Genomic DNA, 25,680 nt, shown 5'->3' with positions numbered 1-25,680 from the left:
GATGGGGCTATAGAAACTGCTGAGAGCAGTTCTACAGATCCAGAAAATTCAATGTCTTCTTTTGGTCCCCACCAGCACCAGGCATGCACATGAGGCACAGTCATAAATGAAGACAAAACACCCACAGACATAAAAATATTTTTTTAATTTGGAAAGAGAGTGGTCTCTCTAAATAATTAAAGATCAAATAACACAAGACCTAAACTCAGGGTATTTGCTAGTGTAGTAAGGATTTCATGAATCTACTGCCAATTGACTTTTGACATATTAAAAATACAATTGGAAGAAAGCACCATCTTTTCAATAAATGGTGCTGAGACAATTGAACATCCACATGAAGAATTAAAATAGATCCCTCTTTCTCACCAGTTACAAGAACCAAATAAAAATGTATTGAGGACTTATATAAGATCTGAAACTGCCAGAAGGAAAGCACAGAGGAAACATGTCAGGCTGTTGAAATAGGCTTGTTTTTTGTTGTTGTTTATAAATACCCTAAAATGCTCAAAAAACAAAAATAAAAATAGATACTGAATTATATGAATTAAAAAGCTGAAGGTATGCCTGGGAGATAGCTCAGTAGTTAAGAGCTATTGCTCTTCCAGAGGATCTGAATTTGATTTTCAGTACTCAAGTAGGGAGGCTCAAAACAACCAGTAATTCTAATTTAAGGGCCCTGACATCCTCTTCTGGCCTCTCTGGGCAACTGTACACATGTGTGCTCACACACACACACACACACACACACACACACACACACACACACACACACAAAGTGGAGACAGAGAATAGATAGTGCTTGCTGGTAACCAGCCTAGGCCCAGGCTCAACAAGAGACCCTACCTCAAATAATAAGGCAACAAGTGATAGAGCCTTACGTCCTCTTGTGGCCTCAAAGCTCAAATGCACATGTACCTGTACTCATAAGCCATATTCACTTGTATTCCCTCTCCCTAATTAAATTTAAAATTAATTTAAAAACCCTCTAAGTCACTCTTTTTTTATTATTATTATAAATAAGTACACTCTAGCTGTCTTCAGACACACCAGAAGAGGGCGTCAGATCTCATTGTGGGTGGTTGTGAGCCACCATGTGGTTGCTGGGATTTGAACTCAGAACCTTCGGAAGAGCAGTCAGTGCTCTTACCTGCTGAACCATCTCACCAGCCCCTCTAAGTCACTCTTAAATATTGTATTTCAAGAACAATAAACTACAAAGCACACATGTCTTTGGAGACTCAAAATTTGACTTAATCATAGAAACTGATCCAAGAATTTCTACTTCTTCATTATTTTAAGTTTCTTTCTCTAACTTCATTTTCAAATATTCAAGCTTATCAGATATTGTTGTTTACATCATGTCTAACACACACACCATAGGATATATGGTTTAATAAATGTAATAAACATTTTTCTACTTGGGCTAAGTAAGGGTAAACACATGAAATACAATTATTAAAATAACGACATCCTGATTCTCGGACAAAGGGATGACTCATCTCTCAGATGGCATAAGACTTCATCATGTTACTCAGAATAGAGTATAATTTAAAATTTATGACTTATTTTTGGAATTCTTGTTCAATTATATCTTGAGCCGCTGCTGATTTATACTGCATATGCTACCTGTTTGCTACTTAACTCAGAAATCTGCCTGCCTCCACCTCCCAAGCGCTGAGATTAAAGGTGTGCGCCACCACCGCCTGGCTAACAGCCACCTTTGTTGTGAGATCCCTAATTCAGAGGAATTTATCAAACACCTGTTCTAAATTAGTTCTTCTTCTGAGGTATCACTATAGCTATGTATAGATGATAAGCTCTTGATATTGAAACAGAGGGTCTAACCTATGTAGTCCTCACTGGCCTAGAACTCATATGTACTCATTTGTGTTGCGTAACCTCTCAATAAATGGCACTAAGGTACAAGATCACTTATGCAAAAGAACCACGTAGGACAGACTGTGCACTCTGCTCTACCTATCTGTTGGAGGTCTTGAAAAGTATCCCTAAGGATTAGGGACTGTGATGAAATGTTATCAATGCTGTAATACAGTTTTACCCCATCTTAAAATTTAAAAGGCTTCATACAAAGACGTAGTCAAAGCAACTAGCAGGATATAACTCAGGGAGACCAAACTCCTAAGTTGTTACTTTTAAGCCTATTATGGTACTTAATAGTGGTTGATAGTAGGAAATGTTTGTTAAGTGACAGGAAATCTAAAACCAAATAATTCTGACAGTTGCATAGCTCTATAAATTAAAGTAGGCAAATTCTACACTTAAGTGAACTGTATTTTCTGTAAATTTTCAATCAATAAACCTGTTAAAGTCATTAAAGGCCTGTCTTTTTATAGCTTTGTTTCTCAAATGTTTATTTATAATTTTAAAATGTCTACTGGTCAGATTTTTCTCTGAGCACAGCAACGGCTGTACTGAACCGCTAAATTATACTGCTGTGAAATGTTAAGTATATCACAACCATCTCTTACCATAAAATTACAGGTTTATTTTATACGTCCCTAATTGACAGAAAAACAGGAACTAAAATTCACTATATCAGTTGTAAGCAAGTTCTTCTCCTGACAGAAGTACACCCGTTTATAGATGATAAACCCTTGATGGCAGGCAGCATTTGTCAGCCATGGCTAATTAACTGTTGAACTAAAACAAAGGTTTTAGTTTAGGTTAGACTTAGGCTGCCTTTTAGAAAACTATCAAATCAAACAAAACCTTATTATATGTAAAGAAAAAAAAAATTCTTGGATCACTTCTCATTCTATCCCACTTGGTAACTTCTTAAGAATCATTATTCATGACCTTAACCTAGTTTGCCACTTCTCTGGAATATTTCTATGGCAACCAGCATGAAGGGACCACATCAGAGAAGAAAAAATTTGTAACTATCCTGAAAACTGAAGCTAAGTAAGCAATAATACAAAGGAAAACAAAGGCTTATTATTACACTTAAGTGTTGTAACTCCCAGTGAGGCATCAGTAATTTACAGAGGAAATTATAGTCTAAGATTTGAAGACTAGAAGTTTTAGTAATGATACCCCTTTGAGGAAAAACCATTTTAATTGTATAAATATCTCTTCATAAAATACTTGGACTGAATTCTAAAGTTACAGCACACAACACACTAGATATATGTTAGTGTGTATGTGTGTGTGTATACACAACACACATGCACACATATAAAACCTAAGACATACATAAAGAGAAAGGCTACTGAGTTAGAGGGTAAAATGCCTGAAAACTGGAGCTTCATTTATCATCCCCTTTGGGGGAAAAGCTAAAGGGGCTAATTTAATTTAATTTAATTTAAATGGGTTTTTGTTTTTGTTTTTAACATAGGAGTGCTGCCTTCATGTACACTTACATGTCAGAAGAGAGCATCAATCCCTTTATAAATAATTCTGATCCACCATGTGGTTCCTAGGAATTGAACTCAGGACCTCTGGAAGAGCAGCCAGTGTTCTTAACAGCTGAGCCATCTTACCAGCCCCGAAGTTTTTGTCTTTGAGAAAGGGTCTCTACTTGTGCCTTGGCTAGCCCAAAACTCCCTAGGTCAGCAGTTCTCAACCTGGAACCTGGGGGTGGTGATTCCTTTGCTGTTGTATGTCAAATGACCTTTTCCCAGGAGTCATATATTAGATATTCTGCACATCATATACTTACATTATGATTCCTAACAGTAGCAAAATTACAGTTATTAAGTAGTAATGAAAATAATTTTATGTTGGGGGTCACCACAACATGAAGAACTATATTAAAGATTTTCAACACTAGGAAGGTTGAGAATCACTGCCCTAAGTAAACTAGGCTAGCCTTGAACTCAGAGAGATCTGCCTGTCTCTGCCTCCAGATGACTAAGTGGCTTACTTTTACTGTGTTCAGAGGCAAAGTCATTTTTAGGTCCAAAATAATGTCAAACAAGGAAGAAACACAGTGATGAGGAGTAAAAACCTGAGGAAAGTCCCAGAGACTGAAGAACGGTATCTAAGAAAGTGTCCAGCAGCAGCATCTAACTTTATATTTTTATATATTTAAGTTGTAAAACATTATGTAAAATGTGCCACAATGAAAAAGATAACAATCCTGACAGAAGTGATAGAATGAAACAGCCAGACTCAAAAACATCGTCTTAAAAGGAATTTATACTCTATCAAAACTGCAAAGTTATTTTATTTTTTTAAGCTCTCTATGTTTATACTCTATTAAAATTTACCTATTAAAGGTGAGCGCCAGGCAATGGTGGCACTCGCCTTTAATCCCAGCACTTGGGAGGCAGAGGCAGGTGGATTTCTGAATTCGAGACCAGCCTGGTCTAGAGTGAGTTCCAGGACAGCCAGGGCTACACAGAGAAACCCTGTCTCGAAAAACCAAAAAAAAAAAAAAAAAAAAAAAAAAAAAAAACCTATATTAGACATACAAAAACATAAAAGCTATATTCTCTACATTTAATGATAAGCCAGTGAGAACTAATTACTAAAATAAGTAATATTTTGATACATATTCACTATGCATTTTTAATTTATTCATAATCTCTTCACTGAAAACATGAATTCTTTTTTTTTTTTTTTAGTTTTTTTAAAGATTTATTTATTTTATGTATATGAGTACACACATTGCTCTCTTTAGACACAGCAGAAGAGGGCATCCGATCTCATTACAGATGGCTATGAGCCACCGTGTGGTTGCTGGGATTTGAACTCAGGGCCTCCGGAAGAGCAGTCAGTGCTCTTAACTGCTGCCAACTCTCCAGCTATTTTTGGCTTTTCAAGACAAGGTTTTTCTATCTAGCTCTGACTATCCTGGTTCTCACTTTGTAGACCAGGCTGATCTCCCTGCCTGCCTAGTTGACTTTTAATAGCTAACTATTCTCTCCAGAACCATGCTACTTCTTAATTATACAACTTTTCTAAGTCATAATATTCCAATGTAAAAGCTTCATGAACAAAGCTTGGAGATTTATTTAACAGTTCAAGTTATCTTTTAAAATTAGCCCTTCTCTGCTCAATATATTTTATTTTTCTTAGGCAGGGTCTTGTAACAGGAGTTTCTGTGTCCAATTACTTTAAATATTAGTGAAGCAGGAAGCCTATGATTGGTTAGGCTAGGGAAAAGGGAGGAGGAGCTAAGAGTTGCAGGGACAGAGAGCGACTGGGAGAGAGGGTAGGAAGCAAGATGGAGGCCGACATACAAGATGATTCAGATTCAGCATGGCTTTAAATAGCCACAGGTAGATATAATTTCATATAGGGATAAAACAATGGTGGTAACTTGCCTAATCTAGGTAGGCAGCTTATAGCATTATCAATTGGCCCTGAAATTATTGTGTGGGTATCTTGTGAATTAAGAATGTATTGAGGGCTGGAGAGATGGCTCAGCGGTTAAGAGCACATACTGCTCTTCCTAAGGTCCAGAGTTCAAATCTCAGCAACCACATGGTGGTTCACAACCATCCGTAATGAGATCTGATGCCCTCTTCTGGGGTGTCTGAAGACAGCTACAGTGTACTTAAATAAATAAATCTTAAAAAAAAAAGAGAGAGAAAGAGAGAGAAAGAAAATGTGTCGATATATAAATTTGACTAATTATAAGTTCTAGAGTTTTGTTTCTACTGGGTTGCTGGGTGGAGAGGTCTCCAGAGCTCTGGGCCAGAGAGTCTGCTGAGATGAGAACACCCGGCTGGAGCCATGTTATTATTTCCTGCAACAGGATCTAACTATGTAGCTCAGGCTATCCTCAAATGCAGACCTTTCCTTAGCTTAAGCTTAGTAAGATTTTGACATAATGCCATTATGCCTGGCTGTAAAATGGTAGGTTGATGGTTTGTTATCCAGTCCCCAAAGTTATTTTAATTACAATGACAAGTCTGATTGGCAAATAATAATGAATGTATGAATGTTCACAAAGAAAAGAAAATCTAATTACACACAGTTCATTTTTCAGATTGATAAACAGTTCTGAATTCTGTAGTTTCTTCAATTTGTCCCCCTTTACTAATTCTTGTCTCAACAGTATGTATACATAAGCATAACTCTGGTTACACTGGAGGAACTGGGGTAAAATGGCTCCAACCTTTGTTTCTGAGAAACAAGAAAATGTCCTTAGGCACAAGCCTTTCATCTCTGCACTGGGAAGACAGAGGCAGGCAGATACCTTTGACTTCCAGACAAGCCAGCTCTGCATAGTGAGGCTCTGTCTCAAACTAGACGAACCCTTTCTGCAATTTCTACCAGTTTTTTAGGCTCTACCATTCCATTTGCCTTTTCATTGTCCATGTTCAAACTATCATTCTACTTACTTTAGCCACTAATTTGTAACAACTCTTAAAACATAGAAAGGTTTTTATGAAATTCAATTATTACGACTCAGTTCTTATTTTACCTTTTCTATTCTTCTACAAATGCTGTCCATTTCTGGCTTTTATTCAAAATCCTGTCCAAGTAGTTATTAAACGTCAAACCACTCCATGCTTGACTTTGTTAAGTGTTTCTTCTCACTGAATTGATTGTAGGTGGTTTCTCAGAAATTCTTCAATTCTCTTTCCTAAGTTTTCTACAATGGTTTGGACTATTTTTATGCTTTCTACTACCAACTAGGTCCAACTAACTTTGAAAATAGCATTTCAAGTGCAGATATCTTGTCTGTGTGTGTGTGTGTGTGTGTGTGTGTGTGTGTGTGTATACAAGGGTACAAGGTCCAGCTAGGGTCTCAATCTTCCTATGCCTAAAACCACCTCTTCTCCAATAAATCACCTTCCTTTTTTGTGTTTGCATTTTTGTTGTCTTTATTTTGCCTTGTTTTTGTTTTTTGAAGCAGGGTTTCTCTGTGTTACCCTGGAGCGAGCTAGCTAGCTAGCGCGCGCTCTCTCTCTCCCTCTCTCACCCTCCCCCCCCCCTCTCTCTCTCTCTCTAGACCAGGCTGGCCTGAACTCAGAAATCTGCCCACATCTTCCTCCCGAGTGCTGGGACTAAAGGCATGCGCCAGTACTGCATGCAGACTACCTGTGACAGAAGTATGAAGAATCATCCTTGACTAATTTTTCCTCGAATCTCCTGATGGCAACATTAAGAGAAAACTTGCCCCTTTCCTTCCTCCTTTTTTAGTACGGGATATTGAATACAGAGCTGTAAAAATAACTTTTATGCACCTGTTGTAAAAGTCATCTCTGAGGCTTACTGCCTCAATCTGCTAACCCAGGCCTACTCCTGGAAACTTCTAGCCTCTGTACAATTATCTAGGCCTAGAATGTCCTCAGCTCTGAGACTTACTGCTGAAAGCTCATCCCTTCCTAGTTCTTTCTGAATTCTGACTGGCTGGTCCAACTCAGCTATTCTGGCTCAAATTTCTCTCAGGACAACCAGGGCTACACAGAGAAACCCTGTCTTGAAAACAAAACAAAACAAAACAAAAAAAAACCCAACCAACCACCACCAAAAACAAAAAAGAAGAAAGAGAATAAATGTATTACATGTACTATCTAACTTAATCCTCAAAATGATCCTAAAAGCATTATATTATTTTTACAGATAAGGCAACTGTAGCAAAAGTAATATGCTGTGACATTTTAACATTTAAAAGCTCCCTGGCAAATAAACATACATACTCTTATTTACTTGGCTTTTTGAGACAGGGTCTCTTGTAGCCCTGGATGACCTTGAATTCCTGGTCCTTCTGGCTCCACCTCCCAAGCACTAAGATAACAAGCCAAGTATTTTCCTTTTTTTGAGACATTCACTCTTTGCTGATAACATTAGTCAGGCTATCAGTGTACATAATCTGGTAATCATTTCTCTCCTTCTATCACTTAAAGTACTTCCTCTTTGTTAGACAGGAGATACTTATCTTTTATATTAACATCCTTTCCCATAACTACTTCTTTTTTTAAATTAATTAATTAAACCCCAAATGCTCCCCCTTTCAGTGCCCCCCTCATTGAGACCCTCTTCTCATCCCTCCTCCCTTTCTCCTCTGAGAGGGTGCTCCTCCCTGATTTATTCCCCAACCCTGGCACATCAAGTCTCTGCCAGATTAAACATATCCTCTCCCACTGAGGCCAGACAAGGCAGCCCTGTTGGAGGATTGATACCACAGTCAGGCTACAGCTTTAGAAAGAGGCTTTGCTCCAGTTATTGGGAGACTCACATGGAAATTGAGCTGAACATCTGCATATGTGCTGGGGCCTCATTCTAGTCCCTGTGTGTTCTTTGGTTAGTGGCTCAGTTTCTGAGAGCTCCCAGAGGTCCGGGTTCAGACTACAATTTGACTGATACTCTTAGCCATGAAAAAAAAAATCCCAAAACTTGAATATTTACTATGCCCAGACATGTCCAAGGAACTGATATATTACCAAAATTCTCTGCTCTGAATTTAGCAACCTATTAATTGATCTGTCTTCAACCTTTAGAAAAAAAGAAAAATTTAAAATAATTAAAATATTATGTATATTTAATTCCAGGCCCTCAAAAAAAAATCATAGTTAAGAACAAAGTTTTGAGTTATTATGATAGATGCCAACTTTAAGAACATTTCCAGTCAGATGAAATTCAGAAACTGCATTGAGAAACCCACAGAGCTATGTGAAAATCACCCTCAAAGCATTACATTATTTTTCACTTGCAGGAAGCAGGCTGGCATGTCCCTCTAGCACAGAGGAGTGATTTCATCGTGGTCAGGAAGGCAGCTCCCCAGGGCTACATCCCATCCTCCCTCCTGCTCTTTTGGGCTGCCAACCTGCTTGACCTCCCAAGCCTATGGTCAGTACAATTCTGCCTATTTCAAACATCTGTACATCACTAAAAAAGAAATCAATGCAACTTGATGTAAATACCAGCTTCTTCAAGAATCTGGTATTTCAGATACAAATCATTGAGGCTTCTCTTAAAAAGAAAATTCAACTTCCTCACAACTACATTATGTGAAAAGGGCACTCTTAACAATGGCTCAAAACTGTTCTTGAATATGTGTGACCAATTCAGTCCAGCTTCTAAGGAGCAGAGGTCATCCTTCCCTTTGTATCTCCGCTATCTGTGTTAGTCAGGTGCTTTATTTACCTTTCCATTGTGACACAGAAAAGCATGATGAACACTAGGACATTAAAAGAAGGTACAGACCATAGTCACAAGAATGCCTTTTGTAGCTGCATGTCAAAATTTTAATTGAAGCTTTCAAATGAAGGAGCTAATAAACTCATTCTTTGTTTGGTAATGAAAGTCTTCCATCAAGGAAAGATACACTTTTTGAGACAAGGACATTATGAGCCAGGCAGTGGTGATGCACGCCTTTAATCCCAGTACTTGGGAGGCAGAGGCACACGGATTTCTGAGTTTGAGGCCAGCGTCCTCTACAGAGTGAGTTCTGAGTTCCAGGACAGCCAGGGATACACAGAGAAACCCTGTATCGAAAAACCAGAAGAAAAAAAAAAAAGAGAGAGAAAAGAACATTATGAAAAGGTTTAGGTGGTAAGTTCCCAAGGCATAGGTCATAAAGTACCAATCCTGTCACAGGTAAACTCTATATAGACAAAACTCAGGCTCAGTGTCACAACCCATTAGATAACTGTGTAAGGGGTAGAACTGTCCAGCCAGGACTGATAAATCTGTCCAACCCGTGTGAAAAATCTGTCCACCACTGAGGGCTTCCCATAGACAGAATCTCCAGCACTGTTCCCTTCAAACATTGTGTAACTCATAGATGCAGCCCAGCTGTGGTCTCCCATATGGCTGTAGGAGGAAGATGGTGGGCAGGATGGCCACTCATCAAGATTGGATTTGATTATTTTTATAAGAAGGTTTTGCCTGCATGTACCTATGTGTACCATGTGTGTGCCTAGAACCAAAGAGATCCTGAAACTAGAGTTACAGATGGTTGTGAGCCTACAAGAGGATGCTGGGAACTGAACCCAGGTATTCTAGAACAACCAGTCTCCTCTTAACTGCCAATAATGTTTTAGCTGCAAGCTTGTTTTCTGAGACAGGGTCTCACTCTGTAGTTCAAGGTAGCCTGGTACTTGCTTTGTAGATTTTGCTGGCCTCAAACTTGTGGTCCTCCTACCTGCCCAACCTGAGCTCCAAAATGAGTCCCAGAGCCAGCACAATGGCTCATCAAATTAAAAGCCCTTGTCTTCAAGTCTGACAACTTGAGCTCAACCTAAAACCCACAGGAAAGAGAGAACCAGCTCTTCAAGTTGTCCTACGAACTTCACAAATGTTCCATGATACACATACAAACACAAATGCCGAATTTAAATATTTAGGAATATATCTAACCAAAGAAGTGAAAAACCCTCAAAACTCAAGACACTGAGAGAGAAAATTACAGAAGATACCAGACAACAGAAAGACATTCCATGTTCCTGGTTTGGCAGACATAATATTGTGGGAAGGCTATACTAGCAAAATTAATTTAGAGTTAATGCAATACCTATCAAAATTCTGATATATTTTTACAAATTTAGCAAAAAACAATACAAGAATATAGAACCATAAAGACCATGAATAATCAAAGAAGAAACAAAAATGCTATCAGCATTAACACTCAACTTCAAATTATGCTACAGGGCTGTAGTCAGTCATAAAGACAACCTAGTAAGGGTGTAAAAATAGGAAGATTAATGGAATACGACAGACTACCCTGAAATAAAAACAAAGCTATGCCCACTTAATTTTTGACAAAAGAGGAAAATTCATACACTGGAAAAGATTGCCTGTTCAACAAATGGTGCTGGCAAAACTAGATTTTCTGCTTTTAGAAGAATGAAATTAGATTCTCATCTTTCACTTTGTACAAAAATTTCAATTAAAAATTTGCCATGCTTCATGGTCCACACACACCTTTAATTCCAGCATTCAGGAAGCAGAGGCAGGAGAATCACTAAGCCTTGGTCTACAGAGCCAGCTCCAGAAGAGCAGAGTTCTATTCAGAAAAGGAAACAACTGGCAGAGCAAACCAGCCTATGGGAGAAAATCTTTACCAGCTACACTTTAGACAAGGGACTAAATATGAGGCATTTACAAACAATTGCAGAAATTAAACACCAAGGAAACAACAAAATTGCCAACCAACAAAGGGGCAAATGAACTGGATAGATACTTAAAATGCATACAAATAGCCAATATTTTGAATATTTTTAAAAATATTCAAAATCCCTAGCCATCACAGAAAAGAAAATTAAAGAAACCCTGTCTTGAAAAACCAAAGGGGAAAAAAAAAAAGAATTGGAATGAACCTAGTTGTCCAACAACACATGAATGGACAATAAAAACTTGGTATAAATATACAATGGAATACCATTCAGCTCTTAAAAATATAATCACAAAATTTTCAGGAGAAGCCAGACAGTGAAGCACAACTGTAATCCTAGCACTTCGAAGGCTGAAAGATAGATGGGTCTCTTGTGAGTTTGAGGCCAGTCTGGTCTATAGAGTAAGTTCCAAGACAGCCAGAGCTATACAGAGAAACCCTGACTCAACCTCCCCAAAACTGAAGGAAAATGGATAGGCTTAGGATATTTAATATTAAACAAAACCATATAATCTCAGAAAGAAAAACAACTCATGTTCTACCTCATGTAGAATCTAGCCAATAATATATGTATATAGTATGTATTATTATATTTACATATTATATTATTAAGTTACATATGTAAATAAATATACATACAGGTACAGCACAACATGTAGAAAAGAAAACAAGAAAGGCTAAATATTAAGTAATGAGGAAGGATTAATGTAGGTAATGAAAATGAATTATGAAAGAAGGTACAAAGCTAATTGTTTTTCTAGTTCTCTGTCATAGATTTTGTTTGTTTTGCTAATGGATAAGTACATAAAATATATTCACTAGTTAAAGAATAAAATTCAATGTGAAGCTCCAGTTTCCTTTCTAAATTGCCATTCTGTATAGAAAGTCAAAGTTTTATAGTCTTTGGGTCTAGTTAATTTTGGTGTGATTTTTTTTTAATTTGCTACTATAATAAAGTTTAATAAATGTATATGTGTGTATGTGCATGTATATACACACACACACAAAAAGGATTACCTATTCTAGGCTCTATAACATTGAAAGTTGTTCTTACATGTATTTAAGAAGATTTAAACACTGCATTATTGACTTTCATATACCAAAATGTATCAAATTTTATTTCTACTGGTAGAAAGTAATTTGAAAGGTTTTTTTTTGTGTGTGTGCTCTTATGAGCAAGCTAATTTTTTTTAAAGATTCATTTTTATTTTTAAAAATTGTATGTATCACATATATGTGTAGGTGCTCAAGGAGGCTAAAAGGTCTATCAGATCCTATGAAAATGTAGTTACAGGAAGGTCTGAGTACCAATCTGTGTCCTGGGATCCAAATTGGAGTCCTCTGAAAAAGCAGTACTCATTTTTAACCACTGAGCCATCTCTCTAGTCCCAATGAGCAGGCTTTTATCAACAGGAGACCTACAAAACAAAATGGCATTTCCTAAAATATTCTAAGAACCTTTAACCTTTCAGTTTTGGAGACAGAGTCTCACCATGTGGTCCTAGTTGGCCTGAACTTTCCACATAGACTAGACTGGTCTTAAACTCACATGTCTGCTGTGACATATGCTCTGGAGTGCTGGGGCTAAAAACATGTGCTAGCTAGAATACTATTGGCTACTAGTATTCTGAAGTATGCTGGTGCACTTGAGGAACTAAATTTTAAATTTTATCTAATCAAAACTTAAATAAAAATATAAAATATTTTTAAAAAATAAAATCTATTGCCAGGTGTAGTGGCATACATCTTTATTCCAGCAGTAGGCAAGCAGAAGCAGGTGGATCTCTCTGAGTTCAAGGCCAGCCTGGTCTACATAGTGAGTTCTAGGACAGCAGGAGCTACACAGTGAGACCCTGTCTCAAAAAGATTAACTAAAATCTACTTTAAAAGTTAAATCCGCCGGGCGGTGGTGGCGCACGCCTTTAATCCCAGCACTTGGGAGGCAGAGGCAGGCGGATTTCTGAGTTCGAGGCCAGCCTGGTCTACAGAGTGAGTCCAGGACAGCCAGGGCTACACAGAGAAACCCTGTCTCGAAAAACCAAAAAAAAAAAAAAAAAAAAAAAAAAAAAAAAAAAGTTTAAATCCAAGGTGCTAGAGAGATGGTTTAGTATGAATGAGCATTTTGCTGTGACACTGAGGACTTGAGCTTAAATCCCCAGTTCCAACATTAAAAAAAAAAGAAGAAAAAAAAAAAACGCAAAAAAAAACAAAAACTGAGCATTGCCTACACCCGTCTTATAGACCAACATTACTAGTCAAAACTGGAGGCTCCTAGGAGCCTGCTTATTGGCCAGCTAACAAGCACAAAGCAGCCAGTTGGGTTTACTGACTCTTTCTCAAGAACATCAAAAAACATGCAACATCCTTTTCTGGGTGCACATTCTGTAGGGTATGTGCATCACAGACATCACACACCTTGCACCAGCACCCCCAAATTTCATATAGCTAACAGCTGATATGAAACAACAAATTCCAAAATAAAACACAAAGACTGGGAGCTGGAGAGATGCCATAACCCAACCCTAGCTCCAAAGGATCTGACATTCTTTTAATAGCCTCCAAGGGCATTAAGCAAGTAATTCTTACACATTAAAAACAAAAACAGAAAAGCCAGCAGTGGTGGCTCAACACCTTTAATCCCAGCACTCAGGAGGCAGAGGCAGGTGGATCCCTGTAAGTTTGAGGCTAGCCCAGTCTACAGAGTGAATGCCAGGACAGCCAAGGGTACACAGAGAAACCCTGTCTCAAAACAAAAACAAACAAAAAAACCAACTAGCCAAACAAACAAACAAAAAAAACTGAAAATGAGAAACAAATGACAATGGCAATATTAAAAATTACTTCATTTCTGACCATCGCTCACCCAATTAATCATAAACTATACAAAGTTTTTTTTTTTTTTTTTTTTTTTTTTTTTTTTTTTTTTTTTTTGGCTGTCCTGGAACTCACTCTGTAGACCAGGCTGGCCTTGGACCCAGAAATCCGCCTGCCTCTGCCTCCCATGTGCTGAGATTAAAGGTGTGCACCACCACTGGCTGGCTTAATTTAATTTTTAAAGACTACGTGTATATATGTATCTCTGTGTGAGTATATATACATGAGTGCAGGGCCTGTGGAGATCAGAAGAGGGTGTCAGATCCCCTGGAGTTTAAATTACAGGTAGTTGTAAGTCACTCAATATGGGTCCTTTGCAAGAGTAGAATGCATTTAAGTAGTGGCTGATGCTATTTCACCAGGCTGGCCTCACCCAGATCTACCAGTCTCTGCCTCCCAGTATTCTTAACTGAGCCATCTATCCAGCCCCTTGTACAATGACTTTTAAAATGTAGTTTGGCCAGGCAGTGCTGGTATATGCTGCAGAGATGGCTCAGCTTGTTTTTCTTCCAGATAATCTGAGTTCAGTTACCAGTACCCATCTATACTGGGCAACTCCAGCTCCAGAGGATCTGACACCCTCCTTCTGGATTCTGTGAGCACCTGAATTTTTACACGCGCAAGCACACACACGCACTCGCGCGCGTGAGACCGACAGACAGACAGACAGACAGACAGACACACGCACGCACGCACGCACGCACGCACCCACACATGCACACACAGAGGGGAGAGAGACAGAGACACACAGAGACACTATCTTTCTTTTTTTTTTTTTAGTTTTTCGAGACAGGGTTTCTCTGTGTAGCCCTGGCTGTCCTGGAACTCACTCTGTAGACCAGGCTGGCCTTGAACTCAGAAATCCACCTGCCTCTGCCTCCCAAGTGCTAGGATGAAAGGCGTGTGCCACCACTGCCCGGCCAGATACTTTATCTTTTAAAAAGGCAGTAAAAAAGGCAGTAAAAAAGGCAGGTAGGCAGGCAAGCAGACAAACTGACTGACTTACTGACTAGGGGCTTGAGAAAATGACTCAGTGTCAATGCAAGCATGAGAACCTGAGTTCAGATCCCTAGAGCCTAAGTGGCATGTGGCACATATATGTGCTGGTAGCATGAAACAGGAAGAACTATTCCTCTACTCTAACCTCCAAAGACAGCTTAGAGACCCCAGCCTTCACCAGGAGGTATTCAACCGTCCTAGGAAGCATACTGATTTTAAAATCCAAATCTTCTGGTAGAGGCCAATCTGAGAAGTCTTTCTGAACTCAACCCTGAAGAATACCTAACCCCTGAGCATAAATATAGTCAGAGCCAAAGATAAACCAGGTCAGAAAACCCTGCCAAGGAACATCCTGACCTAAGACAGTCACCAAACAGGGATCACTTAACAGTTTATTCTTCACTTTGTAAGAGACTGACCACTTTATAGTCACTTTATAGATATATGAAAAATAGACTAATTAGATCCCATCAAATTCCCTATTAGGCCCCTAAGTTCTTGAAGACATCGCAGAATTCTAAATGATCTATAGCATAAAGGGGGTGAAAGGACTTATCAATGAAGCCCAAGTATCATATGACCTAGCTTTAACATTAAATATTATTAACGTTATTTTTAATTTTCATGAAGTAATTAAAGGTACAATTTAGTAATTAAATAGCAAACTATAGCAATGCCAAAAATCTATCTTGCTAAAAATATCACTTTCTAGGGGTTAAAGAGATGGCTTAGAGGTTAAGAGCACCTGTTGCTCTTGCAGAGAACCCAAGTCTGGTTCCTAGTACTCTTATGGTGGCTCACAACCATCTGGAGGATCTGATATCCTTTTATGACTTCTGTAGGAAACAGAATGGTGTACATATATGCAATTACATACATAAAATAAAAAACTGAAGATAAAAAGTATGAATGTTCATAGGTCATAGCATTTGGGCCTGCTTTAAAAAAAGCATTTTTTTAAGGATTCAAATTCAAACCGTGATCATTTAAGTATTTGGCAGTGTACAAGTAACAGAAAGTTAGGGTCAAGCACAATGTTCTAAAACACTCACAGTGGGAAAAGAAAACTGTCAATGCAGAAGAGGCTTCTAGGTTTAATAATGACACGGAGTAGCTGTAAAGCAGTTACTGTGTCAGAAGACTTAGGTTTGCGCACACTCTTATCTGTTAAGCATGTGTGACCTTTCTGCTATTTACTTAGCTGCTTCTAACTCTATATTCTGTAGGGATAACAAAGCAACCACTAATGCAACATAGGTAGGACTAGATAAACGGTTTTAGTGACTATGCTCTTAACACGTGCGCGCACACACACACACACACACACACACACACACACACACACACACACACACGCACACGCACACAGTTTTGTTTGTTTGTTTGTTTCCTTGAGGCGGGGCTTCATTCTAGTCTAGACTCACCTGGAACTTACTCTGTATCCCAAATTAGCCCCAAACTTGCAGTGATGCTCCTGCTTCTACTTCTACAGTGCTAAGAGCCACTACCCACAGCTTTGGGGTTTTTTGTTGTTGATGATAATGGTTTATGTGCTAGAGATAGAACCCAGGCCCTCATGAATGCTAGGCAAGCACTTTACCATAGCCATATACTCCTTAACCCTGTAATTTTTTTAATGATATACAATAGCCCCCTTTTTAACCTCTTCATTGGAATCAAACATATTTTACCCCCCCCCTTTTTTTTTAGAAATTTCAGTTACTAAAAGCATTTTAAAATTCATTTATTTTTCCAGGACAGCCAGGGCTATACAGAGAAACCCTGTCTCGAAAAACCAAAAGTTCATTTATTTTATGTATATATGATCTATCTGCATGTACACCTCTGTACCAGAAAATGGCATCAAATCCTAATTGTAGATGGTTGCAAGCCACCATGTGGTTGCTGGGAATTGAACTCAGGACCTCTGGAAGAGCTGACAGCATTCTTAACATATTTTAACTCTTACTATTACTAAGAAAATGCGAATATGAGGGCTGGGTGGCACAAGCCTTTATTTCCAGCAATCAGGAAGCAAAGGCAGATGGCTTTCTAGAGTTCAAAGCCAGTCTGGTCTATAGAGTAAGTTCCAGAACAACCAAGGCTACACAAAGAATCCCATCTCGGACAACCCCTTACCCCCCATTTTTAGTATATGTAGTTTGTGTGTTTGTATGTGTGTGTGTGTGTGTGTGTGTGTGTGTGTGTGTCTGTATGTGTGCTCACTGGGGAGCCACAGGAGGTCTCTCTGCCTTCTTCATTTGAGACAAGTGTCTCTTACAGAAACCTGGAGCTAGGCAAACTCCAGTGAGTCTCCTGTCTCTTCCCCACCACAACCCCGAGATCATAGGCATGCACAGCTACACCCTCTGTTTTTACAGGAGTGCTAGGAATTTGAACTTAAGTCCTTCTATCTACTTAGCAAGTGCTCTTACCCCACTGACTGCCATTTCTCCCTGGTTTCTTAGTTGAAGGCTTTTGTTTTCAGAAAAATTATATCAAATGAGATCAACAAGTCATTGAGGGTTTTTTTCCTAACTTAAAATTTACAAACTCATAAATTAGCATTATGTAATTTTTCTAATATGTTTAGGGCCACAAATGAATTTAAGTATCATTATAATACACATGATACTTTGTGTCTAAAAAAATTCACTATGAAAAGAAAACCTACCAATCTGAGTTCTTCAAAAACAAAACCAAAGTGTTCTGAAATTCTTGGCCTGCTTCCCCTCCCCAAAGTCACATAAGCAGGAGACATATACTATAAAAATTGTTCCTCCATGATTCAAAAGATCAAAGCATCCATGACAATATTATGCTAGGTATAAAATATGTTTACAGATATTAATCTATCATACTACTGTACTCCAAATGCTAAACAAGATCACTTTTATATAATTTTATATAATTATTTACAATCAGCTCAATAGAACTAGAAACTAGTACTGCTTATTAAATTTCATATTACTGAACAATACTTATAACAGTCAGAGATAGATTTTAATTAGGAAATTATGCTAGAAATTGGCAAAAGCTATCAACTACTATCTTCTTTGTACAAGTCAACCTTCCTTCTAATATGAACTCAGCCCAACACTCAGGATGCTAAGACAGGAAGACTGTTAATTCCTGCCCAACCTGGGCTACACCAAGAACATGTCTCCAAAACAATAAAAGGAAAGGAAGAAACACAAAGACCCCTAGATAGATCCTGCACGTAAATATTAAGCAGTCTTCTTGAATGCTTTCAAGCTTTTTAATACAATTTTCTGCATACACAGGTAGAAACTGGAATAAAACTTACCATCTTTCCCCTCCATTTGAAAATGTATGTGGTAAACGCCTTGAAAATTTACATTTAGGAGAAATAGCTAACGTTTACATTTAAAGATATTATTGTAGTATAACATACTAATATGAGGTGCCTCACCCTAAGCCTAGTCACTTAAAACAGAACCACAACTGTTTTTTGTTTTTGAAAACTACCAGTAAGTTTCTATTGACTAATAGTCCATTGGTTGAATTAGTTTTTGATACTAGTCTTGTCAGTTTTCAAATCAGGATCCTGTGTCTCCCAAGGGCTAGGATTCACAGGCAAGCAGGCTAAAGGTGTCTGAAATCTTAGAAAGTAGGCTTTAAATATGAAATTTCAAACAGAGAAAAAAAGGATCTTCTCCAATTTTAGGACAAACTGGCCACTATATATATATTAGAATATAAAACAGACACATGAAATCCTAAGGGTACAGATGAACCACTTCTCTCTCCTGCGTAAGTGCTTCCAGTAGATACCAAAGACATTAATGATATTTCCTCTGTTGTACACAATTCAAAATGGCTAGTTGGAAAAGTTCTGCTCAAACCTTAACAATCTGTCTCCGTGTTGCCAGTACGTGGCTTTGTTTCCAGTTTCACAGACTATTCTGGGATGTCAAGAGTTACATTATTGCTGCTTCAAAAGAGCCCTTGTTTCAGCTCGCTCCCTCCGACCAGGGATGTGAGTACAGTGGTGTTTACAGAGACGCGATGTTTAGAATGATGTTAGGAAAGGTCTACCCCTTACTACTCCATCCTTTAACAACAACCACATTTTGTGTGTTTTTGTTGTTGTACACTTAGAAGTCTTTTTGAAAAAGGCACCTGCACATGGTTTCGTCTTGGCCAATAGGGTTTATCTTCAGGAACTCCAGGGAAACCGACACCCTAAAACCCACTTGGCCAAGGGAGGAAGGGGGCTGGGGAGGGAGCAGCCACGCCTGGTAGCTAGGCAGGAGCGGCGGCTGTTTACAGGCGCCGACTCCCTCCCCCCACCGCACAGACAGGGGTCCAAACAACATTTCCTGCGAGCAAACTCTCCGCCCGCCCGCTGTCCTCCGAGGGACCGCGGAACCGGCCAGCCTCGGACCACCACCCCCCTCCTCCCGCCCCAGCTTCCCCAGCCTTCCCCGCGTCCAGGGCGGCGTCCGCACCGCCCCTCGGCCTACCTACCCCGGCAGGCCCTCCGGGAGGCACGCGGAGGCCTGAGGCCTAAAGGACGCCGGCCACTGACAAGCCCTGGGGCCGGTCCCGAGCGCAGGGCGGGTGAGGACAGCCCCATCCCCGCAGCCGCTGCCTATTGTTCTCGGCCGCGGCCGCCCCACTCCCCACGCTGCCGACCGCCACTTGCTCACCGCGCTGGTCCGAGCAGCAGCTCCTCTCAGCTCCGAGTCCCTGCGGCCGTCGCCACCGTCGCGGCAGCCGCCGCCGCCGCCGCTGCCACCATCGACTCTGACTCTGTCCCAGGCCGCCGGACCACGGCCGTAGCCGCCACCGCCAGCGCCGCCTCCAGCCCCCCACCTGCTGCTGCTGAGGCTGCTCCTGCAGCAGGGGCCATCTTGTTGGTCGGCCTCCCCTTCCTCCTCCGCGTCGTCCGCCGCCCGTCGCTCGTTGTCCTCGTCCCCTTCCTCTTCCTCAGACTCCGGCCCGCCCCGAGACTGGGGCGGAGATGAGGGCGAGGCTCCTCCTCGGGGGCGGGGCCAACGGCGCGGGGCGGGCCCAGTGGGAGGGCGTGGTCGTCTGAGGGCGGGGCCCGGAGGAAAGCTCTGAGTCACCGGCCCCAACGCCCTGCCCGGAACGGGCGACGCGCCCCGCCCGTGTCTCGAGCGCTGTCGCGCCGGGAGTGGAGAAACTTGTCCTACCTCCTCCCCGGCCACCCGCCGGGCCCGTGGCTGCAGTGCTTTTGGTCCCCGCAGGCAAGAGGCCGAGCGGTTCCCGTAAGCTCGCTCCTATGGAGTCTCGCGCTGCCTCTGAGCTTGTCACTTTCTCAGGTGTGGACTCTTCCTCTACTCTAGCATCTTTTTTCTTAGATGCTACCTCTCCCCAGCCGTGCTCGCGCTTGTGTGCGTGTTATGTTGTTTCTCTTAAGCTCTCTGGACTCTCCCTCTACTCTTGTATCTGTTTTGCATCCCACCCCTCCCCAGTACCCTGTGTTGTGGTATGTGTGTACACATCTTCGAAAGAATTCAGTTTAGCCAAACTCTGGAGAACCGAAAGAAACGGAATTCTAATACTATGTGGTATTAAATTTACATACTAATTTTCACACTAAAACTGTTCTCAGATTAACACCATATAATGCTCCCCACTCTCCTGCTTCCTGCTTTGGCTGTGAAAGCAGAGAATTTGTTGTTCTGTCCTTTCTTTTTCTGTTTTGTTCTTGAGACAGGGTCTCTCTATTTTGTAGCCTTGGTTATCCTGGAACTTACTCTGTAGGCCAGGCTGGCTTTGAACTCACAGAGTTCCATTTGTCTCTACCATGCAAAGGCAGGAATTAAAGGCATGGGCAGGGTGCCCAGCCTGTCCTTTCTTCAACACAAACTCACCAACATCGATTAAAAAAAACAAAAAACAAAACAAAACTACTTCTTCTACCTCTCACACTAAACAATTCCTGGGCTTTATTGTTGTTTGGGCTTTGTTTTGGTTTGATTGTTTGTTTGTTGTTGTTTTGGTTTGGCTGAGTTTGTTTTATTCTTGCCTAGAGCCTAGACTGACCTAGAAATTCTGATCCTCTGCCTCCTGAGAGCTGAGATTGTAGGTATATGCCTGGCTATGCTTTGGTTCTTGAGACAGGCTCTTACCCTGTAGCCCAGGCTGGCCTGGAGCATGCTCATGGGGCTAGCCTCCCACCTCTTTTTTTTTTCCTTGGTTTTTCAAGACAGGGTTTCTGTGTAGCTCTGGCTGTCCTGGAACTCACTCTGTAGGCCAGGCTGGCCTTGAACTCTGAGATCTTTCTGCCTGCCTCAGCCTTCTAAGTAAGTTCTGGGATTAAAGACCTGTGTCACCACTGCTGCCCAGTAAATCCTTCCACCTCTTAACTTCAGGATTATAGGTGTAAACCAGCATATCCAGCTTAGGTAGTATTTATATTATTGCTAAAATATCACTCATTTTCCTAAACTTGGAAAAGTGTTTTGTAATGATTATAACTTCATGGTGGTGAGATTTCAGCTTATTTTTAGACTTATTCATGTCTTTATTGATTGTGTTTGCTGCTTTGAAGTGAGCTAAATCTGTAATCTCTTAAACTACCAAATACAGCTGTCCCCACTTATCTGAAATTTCTATGATTTTAGTTACCTCTGGATAACTGTAAACCAAAAATATTAAGTGAAAAATTCCAGAAATAATTCATGAATTTTCAATGAATTTCTATAATATGTTGTTATAATCGTTCTATTTATCAGTAGTTGTCAACTGTGCCTAACTTGTAAATAAAACCTAATTATTCTTATGTATAATTAAACACATAGAAGGTTCTGTACTATTCTCCTTCAGTTTAGTCATGTGCTGAATATCTGGGAGCATACCCTAGTCACATAAGAACTTGGCTCTTGAGCAAGCGGGGGCCTAATTTCCAGCAGCCCTAAAGCTTAGGCCAGCATGCACTAATCTAAACATTATCTCCTGGAAAGCCTTTCCCTGCTCAAACAACCGGGGCTCAGCCCCCTACTAGGAAAAACAGATAATCTGTTCCTCCTGGCTCACTCCTGGGGAACCTTCCACAACAGTCTTAGCTGCTGTTGCTAGGCACACATGCCAACCTCTCTGCTTAGGTGAAAGTAAGTAACTCAGCTTCCATTACCAACAAGCTAATGAAAGTTCCTTAAAATAGGAACAGCCATATACCTCTGCTGTAGCCATATACCTCTACCTCTGCTGCAGCCATATACCTCTGCTGCAGCCATATACCTCTGCTGCAGCCATATACCTCTACCTCTGCTGCAGCCATATACCTCTGCTGCAGCCATATACCTCTGCTGCAGCCATATACGTCTGCTGCAGCCATATACCTCTGCTGCAGCCATATACCTCTACCTCTGCTGCAGCCATATACCTCTACCTCTGCTGCAGCCATATACCTCTGCTACAGCCATATACCTCTACCTCTGCTGCAGCCATATACCTCTACCTCTGCTACAGCCATATACCTCTGCTGCAGCCATATACCTCTGCTGCAGCCATATACCTCTGCTGCAGCCATATACCTCTACCTCTGCTGCAGCCATATACCTCTACCTCTGCTGCAGCCATATACCTCTGCTGCAGCCATATACCTCTGCTAGCCCTTTCAAAAATGAGTTAAACACAGAGGTTCCTCCAGGTTCATTTGAACTATGTAACTGAGCAAATACTCGTCGGACAGGGAAGAGCAACTCTGTAGAAACAAGTGTTTATAATGAAATTAACCTGCGAGGAGTCATTTAGGTTTTGACTTCTGCAATTAGGCTAGAGGTGAGATACCGAAGACAGTGTGTCCCTTGGGACCAAGTCTATTTAAAAGAGATGTGGTAATCTACCAAGGGAAAGAAGAGAGAGTGTGAATTTCATGCTGAATTTAATAACTATTTGTAAATTTTAGTCAGTAAATCAATCTCTCTTCCCCTAATTTTTCTAAGTTTTAACATTACTAGGGTCTTAAAATTAGGAATTAGTTAAAAGATTAAATTAGATAGTATGTTGGGTTTATATGGGTGTATAATTTAAATTTCAAAACTTTAGAAATCAAAGCATCACATGGTGGTGCACACCATCCGTCCAGCACTCCAGAGGCAGAGGCAAGGGATCTCTGTGAGTTAGCCATCTTGGACTATATAGTTAGCTCCAGGACAGCCAAGGCTACCTAGTGAGACCCTGGCTCCTAAATGAATGAATCAATGCAATCAATCGAAACTTTTTAAATTAAATTTAAAAATGTACAGAGGAAGACAGCTAGGTATGGTGGCATAGGTTTTTGATCCCAGTACTTTGGAAGCTGAGACAAGACAATTAAAATTTCAAGTCCATGGATGTAGGGTGAAAGGTCCTAGCCCACTTTAAAAAAAAAAAAAAAAACTATCAAAATCCATCAGTCCCTAAGCACAAAATCATACCAATCCCTGGACTCCCCTTGAAATCTCACCAATCTCCAGTCTGGAAATCCCTGGAAAACTTAGCCCCCAAGAAACCCTATAGACAGTCCTGCCTCTTGCCAGAGACACCCACATGTCTTTCATGAGAAACCTCTTGTGGGAGGTTTGCTGTATGGTGTGACTTTGTGGGCTTTTTTGGCTCCCAGCTAGCAGCATACCATTCCTTCAGACTGCAACACTTGTATTGGGGAACCCTTTCCCCTCAGAGCAGAACTGTAACACTTCCGGTGGGGAAACCTTCTCTCTCAGAACTGAACCTCTTGAAGGAAAACTTCCCTCAGAACTGTAATACTTCTGGTGGGGAAACCTTCTCTCTCAGAACTGAACCTCCTGAGGGAAAACTTCCCTCAGAACTGTTAACCCTGCCACTGGGGAAGCCTTTCCCCTCAGAGCTGTAACACTTACAGACTGGGTTAGAGTGAGAATGTATCAAAACTTAATTCATCTTTAAAAAAGAAAATCTGTTACTGCCAACACATCTTTAATCTCAGCTCTCCAGAGCCAGAAGCAGGTGGATCTCTGTGAGTTCAAAAGGTCTGCCTGGTCTACAGAGCCAGTTCTGGGGCAGTCAGGGATACACAGAAAAACCCTGTATCAAAAAAAAAAAATTTTTTTTAAAGATTTATTTATTATTATATATAAGTACACTGTAGCTGTCTTCAGACACAGCAGAAGAGGGCATCAGATCTCATTACAGATGGTTGTGAGCCACCATGTGGTTGCTGGGACTTGAACTCAGGACCTTCAGAAGAGCAGTCAGTGCTCTTAGCCGCTGAACCATCTCTCCAGCACCCCCCCCCCAAATTTTTAAGTAATTAAATAAAACATATTACTAAGCAGGGTATAGTGGCACATGCTTTTAATCATAGCACTTAGGAGGCAGAGGCAGGCAGAACAGAGAGTTGGAGGTCATGTAAACAGTTCTAGGCTACATAGACTAGACTATCAAAACTTAAAACAATTTAAATGTTTTATAGTCACTTTGCTCCTAGAAATCTAAGCCATTTAGTTTTACTTACTATTTTTATAACTTTAATGTGGAATGCCCAGAAATTTAGATTCTGCCCTCTTCTGTACCACCAATATACTACTACTAAATGAATCACTTTGTGTAAAGCCCTTGGTTGGAAGCATACAGTAAATCCTCAGGAGCCCCCTCAATCTCTGTTTTCCTTTGTAATTTTTGTGCTTTGAGCTAGGGTCTCACTATGCATCCCTGGCTGGCCCAGAACTCACTTTGTAGACCCATCTAACTGTTAATTTGCAACGGACGATCTTAGGACTGCCCCTAGCTCCTAAATTCTAGAATTTCAGGTGTGTTCCACCACATGCAGCTCAATAAACAGTTTTAAAAACTCATTTTATGTGTGTCATCAAAATCATTATTCTATTGATTGAAATGGCAGCAAAAAAACTCGCGGGCAGGATGAATAACACCTTTAATCCCAGTACTTCAAAGATGGAGGCAAGAGAATTGTCCCAAGTTTGAGGACAGCCTAGGCTGTAGAGTAAAATCCTCTCTCAAACAACAACAACAACAAAATGCAAATAAGGATTATAAACTGAGTGGTGGCACATCCTATATAATCCAAGGATTCAGATGGCGAGACAGGAGGCTCTGTAGTTGAAAATTGGCCCAAGCTAGGTACACAGCAAAGTAAAACAAAATGCAATGACAAGGTATCAACCACAGTTAGTTCTTGTTGTTCTTGACAGGGTCTTGTATAACCAAGGCTGGCCCAAAGCTTACATGTAGCTGAGATGACCTCTCACTCCTGATCCCCTGAAGGTTTCAGCACCACCCTAAGGACAGTTTCTTTCTTATCTTGAACTCTTAAAAAAACAAGTCAATGTTCTTTTTCAACGTATACAAATCTGTTAATGCCATGTAAAATTGTCAGTATACCCATGCTGAACTATGTCCCTTCTCCAGTTTAAAGACTTAAAAAAGAGGCCAGGCAGTGGTGGTGTATGCCATTAATCCTAGCACTTGGAAGGCAGAGGCTTGCGGGCAGATCTGCGTGGGTTCAAGGCCAGCCTGGTCTACAGACTGAGTTCCAGCACAGTTGGGGCTATTACACGGAGAAACTCCATCTTCAAAAGGGAAACCCAAAAACAAAAGGAAAGAAAAAGAAAAAGACTAAAAAAAGTAATTTTAGGCTTTTAGTGGGAAGTGTAAGATGAAGTATGGAGCTGTGATGGTTTGAATCCCCCATAGCTGGTGTTTGATTACTTCACCCTCGAGTGCTCTTTGGGGAAGGGTAACTCTCAGAAGTGGGACTTTGAAAACAGGAAGCTTCATTCAGGCCCATTGCTTCTCTC

General features: G+C 40.5%; 1 protein-coding gene across 2 annotated transcripts in view; it reads right to left on the bottom strand.

Moving 5' to 3' along the window:
- The window catches only part of Rc3h1 (ring finger and CCCH-type domains 1), a 64,576-nt gene extending 44,651 nt beyond the window's left edge, over positions 1-19,925 (bottom strand). The window contains exon 1 of one of the 2 annotated variants that reach the window (XM_031386786.1): positions 19,579-19,925. The gene's annotated coding sequence lies outside the window, so the exon portion shown is untranslated. The remainder of the gene's footprint in view (positions 1-19,578) is intronic. The other variant, XM_031386777.1, reaches the window with a different exon arrangement.
- Between the last annotated feature and the right edge of the window lie 5,755 nt (positions 19,926-25,680).

Source organism: Mastomys coucha, unplaced genomic scaffold (assembly GCF_008632895.1).
Source record: "Mastomys coucha isolate ucsf_1 unplaced genomic scaffold, UCSF_Mcou_1 pScaffold1, whole genome shotgun sequence".
NCBI lineage: Eukaryota > Metazoa > Chordata > Mammalia > Rodentia > Muridae > Mastomys > Mastomys coucha.
The sequence above is the reverse complement of the archived record's forward strand: the minus strand, read 5'-3'. Positions and strand labels throughout refer to the sequence as shown.